We start from the raw sequence: 12500 nt of genomic DNA on the forward strand, positions 1-12500 counted from the left end.
TTCTTCCTTGCAACTGTCAATGGCCCCTGGTCATAGAATAGATTAGTTTTTCTAACAATGACTGATGGATATATGATTCACTTAGATAAACAAATGAATTTGTTGTAAGTCGCTTTGGATAAAGGCGTCTGCTAAATGCCAAAAATGTAATGTAAAAAAATGTAGGAGTTAGTTGCCCTGACCTACAAATAGCCTATGAAATAAAAACAATTCTCCAAAGTGTGATTTAGTCGAGTGCTTGGATGAAACATCTTTTTTTTGTTTGTTTCTGACCCCTCTGGCCACACTAAACATTTTAAAATGTACATGTGCAATGTTTTCATATAGCAGCAAACATGGGCATATCCTTGTAAACAAACAAAATCTGAAAAAAAAAGTACATAGTAAAAGCCAGTGATGGACCTCAACTGGATAAAAAAAAGTGTTTTGTTTGGACCAAAATCCCAAATGTATTGATCAGTACTGTTTTATCATGGTCAATGATAAATGGCCATTGTCCATAGTGCTGAGGTGTGTATAGTGAGACTGCAGATTGAGGCTTGTGTTGCTGTATGAGGCTACTCTCAAGGCCATTAATCTGTGTGGGACTGGAACCCACAATGATGGTGTTGTCAGAGAAGCTTCTCTCATCTGGAGTACATGACCTTCTCCTCTCCTTCGGCCTTACCCTGTCCCCCTCTCCTCCGACTCATAAGGCAGGCAATCAGCTCGACCTTGTCTTCACCAGATCCTCCCACACTTCCAACCTTACTGTTACCCCTCTTCCAGTTTCTGATCATCACTTTGTATCCTTCTCCCTTCCCCTCAAAACCACCTCCTCCCTGTCTGTCTCTAACCACTTTAGACCCTCCCGTCGCAACCTACGTACCCTGTCCCCCACCACCCTCTCTTCTTCTGTCTTATCCTCCCTACCCTCTGTTGAATCCTTCTCCCTTCTATCCACTGATGCAGCAACCTCCACCCTCCTGTCCACTCTCACCTCATCCTTCGACGCCCTCTGTCCACTAACTTTGAAGCCATCACAATCCTCTCCTCGTGCGCCCTGGCTGTCTGAAACGCTACATGCTTGTAGAATAGAGCTCCGGGCAGCTGAGAGGAAATGGAGAAAAACTGGCCTCTCTCATGACCTTAACCTCTATCACTCTCTCCTCTCCAACTACACCTCCTCTGCATCAGCTACTAAAGCATCCTACTATCATTGCAAAATACATTCTTCTGCCTCTAATCCTAGAAAACGGTTTTCCACCTTCTCCACACTCCTTAACCCACCTCCTCCCCCTCCTCCTCCTTCCTCCCCCTCCCCCTTCCTCCCTTTCTGCCAATGACTTTGTCACCTACTTTGAAAAAAAGGTTGACGACATCAGCAGCACCTTTTCCCCTTGTCCTACCAACAGCTGTCCCTGACAGCCAAGAACCTTGGAGTGATCCTGATCTAATCTGATTGGACAAGCTCTGTCATGAGTGATGACCGATTGGACAGTTTGGTCTGGCCACGTGCATACTAAAGTATATGCTACTACTCTTCCTTCAATCATCATCAACTCTTTAGGATGGAGGGGGGGGGGGGGGGGGGGTGAAGAGACAGCTATAGAGGTATGTAGAGGGAGAGGGAGGGAGGGAGAGGGAGAGGGAGAAGAAGAGAGAGAGAGAGGCTAAAGAGAGAGACTTTCAACAATGTCAATAACAGAGGCGGCGATTATGTCCTTGTGTTGTCTTGTTTTTGTCCTCTTTGCTAGAGAGAAAGAGAGGGAGAGATTTTTGATTTACCGCATTGAAAATGTTGAATTGCTTCCCTTCTAAGCTTTCGGAATTTGAACTTCAATTTGACAAATAGATGTGAACAAAAAAACACCTTTCAAATACCGCCTATTGAATTATACCACTCATTCACACTGGGAGACACTGGAATGTAGAGCGCAGAGCTAAGTGCACACACACATACACACACATACGCACGCACACGCACACACGCACACACACACACACACACACACACACACACACACACACACACACACACACACGCACACACACACACACCATGCACACACACACACACACAAAAGGGAGACACCATCCTGTCTCTGTCTCTTTCCCCCTCCATCCCTCCTCCCCTCTCTCTCCTCCCTCCCTCCCTCCTCCCCTCCCACTGGGAGTCTATAGTGCTGAGGTGTGTATAGTGAGACTGCAGACGTGTTGCTGTATGAGGCCACTCTCTGCCACACCTCATAGGGAGTCTATTAGTGGAGTCATCTCTCAGGCTAAAGTCAATAACAGAGAGAGTGCCCAGCAATTACATTGATAAACACTATTGAATAAGATGCAGGACACCACAGTGGGCCGGGCTTTCATTAAACACAATCTTCATTAAGATTGTATCCGGTAGAAAATATGTACACTGTCCACGGGTCTGCGGACAGATAAATGCGTACAAACGCACAAAAAAACTCCCCAGGCAAGCAAAAATACGGATAACACTTGTTTTAAATGGAGTGGTACTGCAACTCAACGCATAGCTAGCCATAGCACTGTAGCGGGAACATAGATATGTTTTTTAGGATATTTACTTCATTCACAAGTAAAGGTAAGACCATGCAATATACATTTTCATTTGTGTTGAATGAGTATGAATAGTGGAACTGCATTTGCCTATAAAAGGTGAATCAAATACGTAAGTTACCTGTATGCGTGTGTGTAAAACATCTTGATATGAAATATGAAACATACGGTTGCTAATGTGCAATGTGTGTCCGATAGAGGTAGCTTAAATTCACCATTCAGTTGGAATGGTGAATTTAAGCTTCCTCTATCGGGTTCATATGTGTGTATATCTCACTCTCCGCCCATTTTCTTCAAAAGAAGCCTGCCCCCTCATCCTCTCCCTCTCTCTCTCTCTCTCTCTCTCTCTCTCTCTCTCTCTCTCTCTCTCTCTCTCTCTCTCTCTCTCTCTCTCTCTCTCTCTCTCTCTCTCTCTCTCTCTCTCTCTCTCTCTCTCTCTTCTCTCTCTCTCTCTCTCTCTCTCTCTCTCTCTCTCTCTCTCTCTCTCTCTCTCTCTCTCTCTCTCTCTCTCTCTCTCTCTCCTCTCTCTCTCCCTCTCCCTCCCCCCCCCTCTCTCCCTGGTTCCATTGTTTTCAGTAGAAGAGCTCTCTGGATGGAGCAAGGTGATGGAATAAGACCAAATAGAACAGGAACAACGAGTGAAATACGATATACAGGAGAGTGAATAAGATGAAACAGGGAGAATAGGGATGGAATATGAGTAGAAAAAGACCGGAAAAGGGCCGGAATAAGAGTGGGATGTTAAGTGGAACAAGATGAGAAGGAAGTCAATGAGATGGAATAAGAGTTGATCCGATGTTTCAGTTTTTGGGGGGGTTGGGTGAGGTTGTGGAAGGGCATTAAGGTTGTTTGCTTGTGTGTGTGTGTGCACAGCCATGAAATGATTTGCCTGGTAGGGAAAACACAAATGACTACAGCGCTGGCAGCAATTAGCTGAATAAACACAATCTGAGTGCTAATTGAATAGAGCATTATGCTGACAGACAGGTGTTCATTGCACACACACACACACACACACACACACACACACACACACACACACACACACGCACGCACACAAACAAAGCTAAGGTCCAGAAACGGCTGTGTTCAGACTTTTTGACAAAGTGGATACAATTCCCCCCTCACACACAACAATTACCGTGTGTGTACACAGACAAACAGCGGCATAATGAAACACACACACACACACACACACACACACACTCAAACATGAATTAGAGGTCAAACTAAGCACTGGGGTCACTTGGCCTTATCACTGGATTCACTGGTGCAGTATGCACACGTTCAAGGGAAGTTTAGTTGCTAAATGTTGACAACTCAATTGTTGTCTGTGTATGGTAATCATATGAAATATCATATGAAATATCAGCAACAACATTTTTGCAAAATAAGCCTAGGATTGTTGACATGGGGAGGTGTGCTCCTTGTTTCCAATGAGGTAATTTCGGGACATTCAGTTTATATTCGAACCCTTTTGGCTCTACAGCAATCCCAGTGGTCTTCCATCATGTAGCTTTTAGACAAGACTCCGATGACAACTCATAGTGGATGCAGAACGACTTACAAACCAGCTACCGCAACCAACCTGACCACAACTAACCTGACCACAACTAACCTGACCACAACTAACCTGACCACAACCAACCTGACCACAACCAACCTGACCGCAACCAACCTGACCACAACCAACCTGACCACAACCAACCTGACCGCAACCAACCTGACCGCAACCAACCTGACCACAACCAACCTGACCACAACTAACCTGACCACAACTAACCTTATTACAACTAACCTGACCACAACCAACCTGACCGCAACCAACCTGACCACAACTAACCTGACCACAACTAACCTGACCACAACAAACCTGACCGCAACCAACCTGACCACAACTAACCTTATTACAACTAACCTGACCACAACCAACCTGACCACAACCAACCTGACCACAACTAACCTGACCACAACTAACCTGACCACAACCAACCTGACCACAACTAACCTGACCACAACCAACCTGACCACAACCAACCTGACCACAACTAACCTGACCACAACTAACCTGACCACAACAAATCTGACCACAACCAACCTGACCACAACTAACCTGACCACAACTAACCTGACCACAACCAACCTGACCACAACCAACCTGACCACAACCAACCTGACCACAACCAACCTGACCACAACCAACCTGACCACAACCAACCTGACCACAACCAACCTGACCACAACCAACCTGACCACAACTAACCTGACCACAACCAACCTGACCACAACTAACCTGACCACAACTAACCTGACCACAACCAACCTGACCACAACCAACCTGACCACGACTAACCTGACCACAACTAACCTGACCACAACCAACCTGACCACAACTAACCTGACCACGACTAACCTGACCACGACTAACCTGACCACAACCAACCTGAACAGGACCCACCTGACCACACCAAACAGAAAGACACAACCCAATCAGAACGCTACACAGTCATCCACACAGATCCTGCTGCCCTACTGAGCTGAACAAATGGCCACACTCTAGCCACTTAGCCAATCAGCACGGAGCGCCGAATCAAAGAGGCCTGATAACAATGGTGGATAGATGAGCCCATGTCAGAGTATCATGGGCTCTTTTGTCTGGTGATTTAGTTGGAAGATGCAATCATGTCTACCATGAGAGAATAACAAACAAGGGAGGTGAATGATACGCTTTGTACGGCACTAATGAAGATGTGTGCGTGTGACTGTCTGTGTGCGCGTGTTTGTGTGTGTCTCTACAACATCATCACTTTGCGCCTCTAATGAAGGTGTCACAGAGCGCCTGTGTGTGTGTGTGTGTGTGTGTGTGTGTCATCACCGTGCTATGAGACATTTCCCTGACACAGAATCATTCTGGGGTGTGAATTAGATGGTGATAAGGTCAAGGTGGATATTAGACTGTGTGTGTGCGTGTGCATGTGTGTGTGTGCGTGTGCGTGTGTGCGTGTGCGTGTGTGTGTGTACGTGTGTGTGTGTGCACATGTGTGCTGCATGTGTGTGTGTGTGTGTGTGTGTGTGTGTGTACGTGTGTGTGTGTGCGTGTGCATGTGCGTGTGTGTGTGTGTGTGTCAGGGCTGATGTTAATTCATCTCCTGTCTGAGAGACCCATTACTGAAGAAGACATTTACTGTGGAGGTCAAACCCTCCCTGACATTAAACATCAAAGGACTACACACTCACCCAGACACACACACACACACACACACACACACAGACAGACACAGAGAGAGAGAGAGAGAGAGACACGCACACACACACACACCACACACACACACACACACACACACACAGACACAGAGAGAGAGAGAGAGAGAGAGAGAGAGAGACACACACACACACACCACACACACACACACACACACACACACACACACACAGAGTGATTTTGTTGTGGCTATTCTGTAAATAGACTGACCTCCCGTTGCTCTCTCCATCTCTCCATCTCTTCAACCCCCCCCCCCCCCCCTCTCTCTCTCTCTCTCTCTCTCGACTTCAAACACATACCTTCTCACCACACTATGTGTGTGTGTGTGTGTGTGTGTGGGGGGGGGGGGGGGCAGGGGGGTATTAACACTGGTATTAAACATTGAAAAGCAGGTTCCTTTTAGAGTTCAAAATGCCACAGCCACTTAACACTTTCCTCTGGGTTTTCCTCGTCCTGTCACTGTATAGCATCAGTTCCCCTAGCATCATATACTGCATGAGAATGTTTATTTTTTACAGAATATGCTGAAATGATTGTGATTATATTACGGTATATTACAATATTCACCACTGTCATGATATTTCACTTACCTCTCCTTGTTCATTGTTTATCAATGTCATTGTTAATATGTATACACCGTGTGACGGCCCTGGCCCCATATTGTGTCCTGGCCTGTAATAAACATCTGTTTCCCTGTCTGCAGAGAGTACTCCTGCTGGACAGGGTTACCAATCAGTGAAAGGCAGGTCAGCTGGTGGACAGCTGATTGTGCCCCACCTGGTTCCAGGATCCAGGGCATAAAAGATCTATGCAGGCCTCAGTATTGAAGCCCCCTTCTAGGCACCATTATTCTTTATTCTATTTTGTTTGTTCCTTGTTTCACACCATGCAACACTCACCTCACCACTTTCCACTACACTCACATTACACCACTGATTTACTGACTACCACACCTCATCTTATTATTGTTATATAGGCCTCATTTAGTTTACAATAAACATTTTCTTATCATTACTTTAAGATCGTGTGTGTGTCTCCCGTTTTTGTCATGGTCATGAGCCTGGCCGTGACAAATTGGGGGCTCCGTCCGTTTTCGTTTTTCTAGCATTATTTTGATCACCTTTTGGTAAGTAAATATTGCTTTTTTTCTATTGAATTCTACCCGGTCGTTTGACTTTTTTGCTTAATTGATGGTTAAAACATTGTGGTTCATTACTTGTGGTGCGACTCCCATGGCTTGTTGCCTTGATTGACAGGGGGTGCCTTGTTAAGTTAATAGGCGCGTGTCTCTGTTAGTAGCCTAGGCAGAGATTTTGGTGAATGAACTGCAAACTGGTGTCGTAGTCGATTCCCCACCAGTTCAAAATTATCGCCTGCGGGTGTTTTTTTTGGAAGCCTTGAGTGGCATATTAAGCATTTTGGAGACACACTTATCGCATTTTTGTATATAATAGCCTATTGTTAATTGATCTGCGCGATCGTTTTGTTTGTAATGGTGCTTAGGTAGGTTTTTTTCTATTGGGGCAAGAGGGTGTATACAATTGGCTGTCAGTTGCGCACATGTAGGCTACGGGGCTGCCCTGGTAGGCTTACGGTCTCTCTCCTTTGAGTCTGGCTGAGCGTTTTTCTGTAGTGTTGCGGTACGGCGGCTAGAGCAATTGTCTCGGGGACACATTCTTAGCTGTCAGGTGGGCGACCAGCTTGCTGGGGGTCTAACCGGGCTGATGAGTTAGTGTTTAAAGATCCTCCCGCTAACGCATGAAGACTAGGGTTGAGCTTACTCAGTCAGGTCCTGGGGTAGGCAGTCAGATAGGGGCATGCTCCGTTGCGAGGTTGTCAATTTCCTCTGATGCGCGCTGAGTTGTCAGTGTATACGTCATCTTGGGTCCATAGGCCTACATTGTCCTGTACTTAATATTGTGATTTAATTAAATAAAAATGTCTGGAGTAGAGGGGTTTATAGCAGCTCCATCCTATGACTTATTGTACCGTTTTACTAAAGCTCAATTGTTATTGGTTGCAAAACATTATGATGTAGCGGTGGTAGAACAAAAGAAACATGAGCTTAGGGCATGTTTAGAGTCGAAACTGGTCGAGATGGCAATTTTGCCACAGCCTGTCATGAGCCGTGCCACGCCTGACCCTGACAAAATGGTGGATGATGTGGAGCATGTGATATCACTGTCTGATTTTCCCCTGTCTGTCCCTCACAGTGAACTGGTGAGAGAGCAGCGGGCAGATCCAAGTCTGAAAGAGCTGTTTGAGGGAGCTCTCCCTGCTGGGGGGGTGAGGAACAGCGCCCATGCCTATTTCATTCACAATGAGGTATTGGTGAGGAAGTGGGTTCCCCATGGCGTTGAGTTTGTGGGAGACCCCATTTACCAAATTGTTGTGCCCTCCAAGTATCGCAGCTTGGTTCTGCAGGTGTCACATGATGAGGGTGGACACCTAGGAGTTTCTAAGACCTATGATCGCATCCTCCGTTACTTCGTTTGGCCTCGCCTTAAGAGGGATGTGGCAGCCTATGTAAAAACATGTCATACATGTCAGTTGACAGGAAAGCCGAATCAGAGCATTACACCGGCTCCATTGAGTCCGATTCAGGCAACCAGTCAACCGTTTGACCATCTCATTATTGATTGTGTAGGTCCCCTCCCTCCGTCTCGTACTGGGGCTAAGTATTTGCTGACAGTTATGTGCCAGGCTACCAGGTATCCTGCAGCTTATCCCTTACGCAATATCACCACCAAGTCTGTAGTCCGTGCCTTGACTCAGTTCATTTCAATCTTTGGCATACCAAAAATCATCCAGTCTGACCAGGGTTCTAATTTCTCTTCCCATCTGTTCGCTCAGGTCCTGAAACAGCTGCGCGTTAAGCACAACAGGGCGTCAGCCTATCACGCGCAGAGCCAGGGCGCATTGGAGCGATTCCATGCAACTTTGAAATCTTTGTTGCGCGCCTACTGTACTGAGCTGGACGGAGATTGGGAGGAGGGGCTTCCTTGGATGATGTTAGCCGCCAGGGAGGTGAGCCAGGAAAGTACGGGTTTTAGTCCCAATGATCTGGTGTTCGGACACACAGTACGTGGCCCCTTGGCCGTTATCCAAGATGATTGGAAAGAGTCCGAACCACCAAAAAACTTGCTTAGTTACGTACTCGGCTTTAAGCATAGGCTTTATGAAGCCGGTGAGCTGGCAAAAGAAAAACTAGCTAGTGCACAAAAGAAAATGAAACGCCTTTATGACCGCCGAACTGAGCCACGGAAGTTTAGCCCGGGTGATCAGGTTCTGGCACTCTTGCCCATGGTTGATTCCCCCTTTTGTGCTAAATTTACTGGTCCACATACTGTAGTAAAGCAAGTGTCTGATCTTAATTACCTGATTGCTACACCTTTGCGTAGGAAGCCTAATCAGCTCTGCCACATTAATTTATTGAAACCGTATTATGACCGTGTGTCTGATTCTGTGGAGCAGGCGTCAGTTCCTGTTCGTCCGGCGTGTGTAGCCAGTACAGTAGGGGATTCCCCTCAGGTGGTGGCAGAGCCTGAGGAGGATGGCCTATCCAGTCCCGGCCAGGAGTTGTTGACTGGAAGATTGAAAAATTCAGAGTCCCTTCGTGATCTTGGGAGCTCGTTGGGGCATTTAACAGAGGTTGAACGTACCCAACTGCTGCATCTTGTTAAGGATTATCCATCCATTTTTGGTGACACTCCCACGCAGACTCCCTTAATCGAACACGATATAGATGTAGGGGATGCTTCACCTATCAGACAGCGTTTTTATAGAGTTAGTCCTGACAAACGTAAACACGTGGACTCCGAGATCAGGTATATGCTTGAGACTGGTATTGCAGTGCCTACCTCGTCCAGCTGGGCGTCCCCGTGTCTCACAGTTCCAAAGCCTGATCACACACTGCGGTTTTGTACAGACTTCCGCAAAGTGAATAGTGTGACAAAGCCAGATTCGTATCCTCTTCCCAGGATGGAAGATTGTATTGACCAAGTAGCCTCCGCTAAGTTTATTAGCAAATTTGACTTGCTCAAAGGATTTTGGCAGGTGCCTTTATCCAAGAGGGCTCGTGAAATATCGGCGTTTATAACCCCCTCTGGTCTTTATGAGTATACTGTCATGCCCTTCGGTCTTAGAAATGCTCCAGCCACATTCCAACGGCTGATGAACATGGTTGTAGGTGGTTTGGAGGGGTGCGCTGTATATCTAGACGACGTCGTCATCTATTCTGACTCATGGTCCACCCATCTTCAGCGTGTGCGTGCCTTGTTCGACCGCTTGGCTGGTGCGTGCCTCACCGTCAACCTGGCAAAGTGTGAGTTTGCCAGGGCATCGGTGAGGTACCTCGGTCGAGTGGTTGGTCATGGTAAAGTCTCTCTGGTCCAGGCTAAGGTGCAGGCTATAGAGCAGTACCCCAGACCTACCACTAAGAAAGAGCTGCAGCGTTTCTTAGGGCTAGTAGGCTATTATCGCAGCTTCTGTCGCAATTTTTCAACGGTAGTCACTCCACTTACTAACCTCCTGAGAGGTGACGCAATGTATGTTTGGAGTACAGAATGTCAACAGGCCTTTGTTAATGTTAGAGCTCTTCTTTGTGCTGCTCCAGTGTTGGCTGCTCCTCTTATGGATGAACCCTTCAAGTTACAGGTCGATGCCAGTCACGTGGGAGCAGGGGCGGTGCTTCTACAGACCGATGAATTTGGCATTGACAGACCTGTTAGTTTTTTTTCAAAAAAGTTCAACTCTTGTCAGCTCAATTATTCAGTAATTGAAAAGGAAGCCCTTGCCTTGGTCTGGGCTCTCCATCATTTTGATGTGTACATTATGTCCGGTCTCGCTCCATTGGTAGTCTTCACGGATCACAATCCGTTGATCTTTCTCAATTCTTTAAAGTGCCCTAACCAGAGACTGATTCGCTGGTCATTATTTTTACAATCATATACTCTGGACATACGTCACATAAAAGGGAAGGACAATGTAGTGGCAGATGCATTGTCCAGGGCCCCTTGTTAAAATTGTTTTTGTGTTAACTAATTTCCTGTTTTTACCCTTCTACTGTTCCTGCTCCTCTTAATTATGGCTTCATTGGTACCTGTTGCCGAGGTTGGAGTAATGGTGGTTGGTCCTGAATACAGGTGATTATATATTATTTCAGTGTTCCCTTTGGGACCCTGTTTCTATGGGAGGGGGTGTGACGGCCCTGGCCCCATATTGTGTCCTGGCCTGTAATAAACATCTGTTTCCCTGTCTGCAGAGAGTACTCCTGCTGGACAGGGTTACCAATCAGTGAAAGGCAGGTCAGCTGGTGGACAGCTGATTGTGCCCCACCTGGTTCCAGGATCCAGGGCATAAAAGATCTATGCAGGCCTCAGTATTGAAGCCCCCTTCTAGGCACCATTATTCTTTATTCTATTTTGTTTGTTCCTTGTTTCACACCATGCAACACTCACCTCACCACTTTCCACTACACTCACATTACACCACTGATTTACTGACTACCACACCTCATCTTATTATTGTTATATAGGCCTCATTTAGTTTACAATAAACATTTTCTTATCATTACTTTAAGATCGTGTGTGTGTCTCCCGTTTTTGTCATGGTCATGAGCCTGGCCGTGACAACCGTAAAATGTCCAATAGTTCTCAGTAAGACCATTCATTCAATAAAGACCATTCATTCATTCAGTAGGCTGCGATTTATTCAGCTCTGTCATAATAACCTGGGTCTGAGCAGCAGTTTGGTAACAGAACACCGCCGCTCCCCAATAACAGCCTGTCTACAATAAACACCTGGTGCACTCTGTGGTCAAAGCAAATGCATACAGCAGCGGTTCCCAACCTTTTTGGACTCAAGGCCCACTTAAACATCTCTAAAGTATTCGCGGCCCACACACACAGGCATTTTACGCACATGTACATTTTTTGGGGTGTCTCATCATTATTCTCTCATTCTTATTGGATATTTCATATTCATCATCATACACTCATCATACATACAGTGCAGTAGGCCTAGTAGTAGCACACTGATGATGCATTTCTTTAAGGTTTTAAAGAAAAAAATACAGTAGGCTACCATGATTTTTTAAATGTTTTTTTTTTTTTTTTTTTTACAGTAGGCGCCCATGATTTGGCGGCCCACTTGCAGTACCCTCGCGGACCACCAGAGGGCCGCGGCCCATAGGTTGGGAATCGCTGGCATACAGTCATGTGAAAAGATAGGACACCCCATGAAAGCGTTTGTCTTTTTCAACATATTTAAGCATGGACATTTGATCTTCATTTTAACAATTCTGAGAGATGGAGGTAATATAACTAAACAGATAAAAACAAATAAAGGAAAAAGTTCCGACATTTATTACTACTTAAAATGCCCGAAATGAGATGCACCTCGTCAGGTGCAAATGATTAGAACATTGTTAGAGAGGATTTGGGAGGAGACTGTCTTATTTAAACATCAGACATTTTAGTTTGGTTTAGCTCTTGATTGTTGAAGTGAGTAGTATCACCATGACGAGATCAAAAGAGCACTCTGAGGCCTTCAGAAAGAAGGTTGTAGATGTGTATGAGTCAAGGAAGGGATTAAAAAAGATCTTCAAACAATTATAAATCAGCCATTCCACTGACACATTTTCCAGAAAGTAATTTACAAGTGGCGAACATTTAAAACA

The 12500-nt window shown here is 45.9% G+C and overlaps 1 protein-coding gene across 1 annotated transcript in view; it reads right to left on the reverse strand.

Moving 5' to 3' along the window:
* Positions 1–12500, reverse strand: part of LOC308168849 (catenin delta-2-like) — a gene marked incomplete at both ends in the record, with an annotated part of 196466 nt that overhangs the window by 88162 nt on the left and 95804 nt on the right. The window lies entirely within an intron of this gene.

This window comes from Nansenia antarctica (assembly GCF_963989245.1).
Source record: "Nansenia antarctica genome assembly, chromosome: 12".
NCBI classification, from domain to species: Eukaryota; Metazoa; Chordata; class Actinopteri; order Argentiniformes; family Microstomatidae; genus Nansenia; species Nansenia antarctica.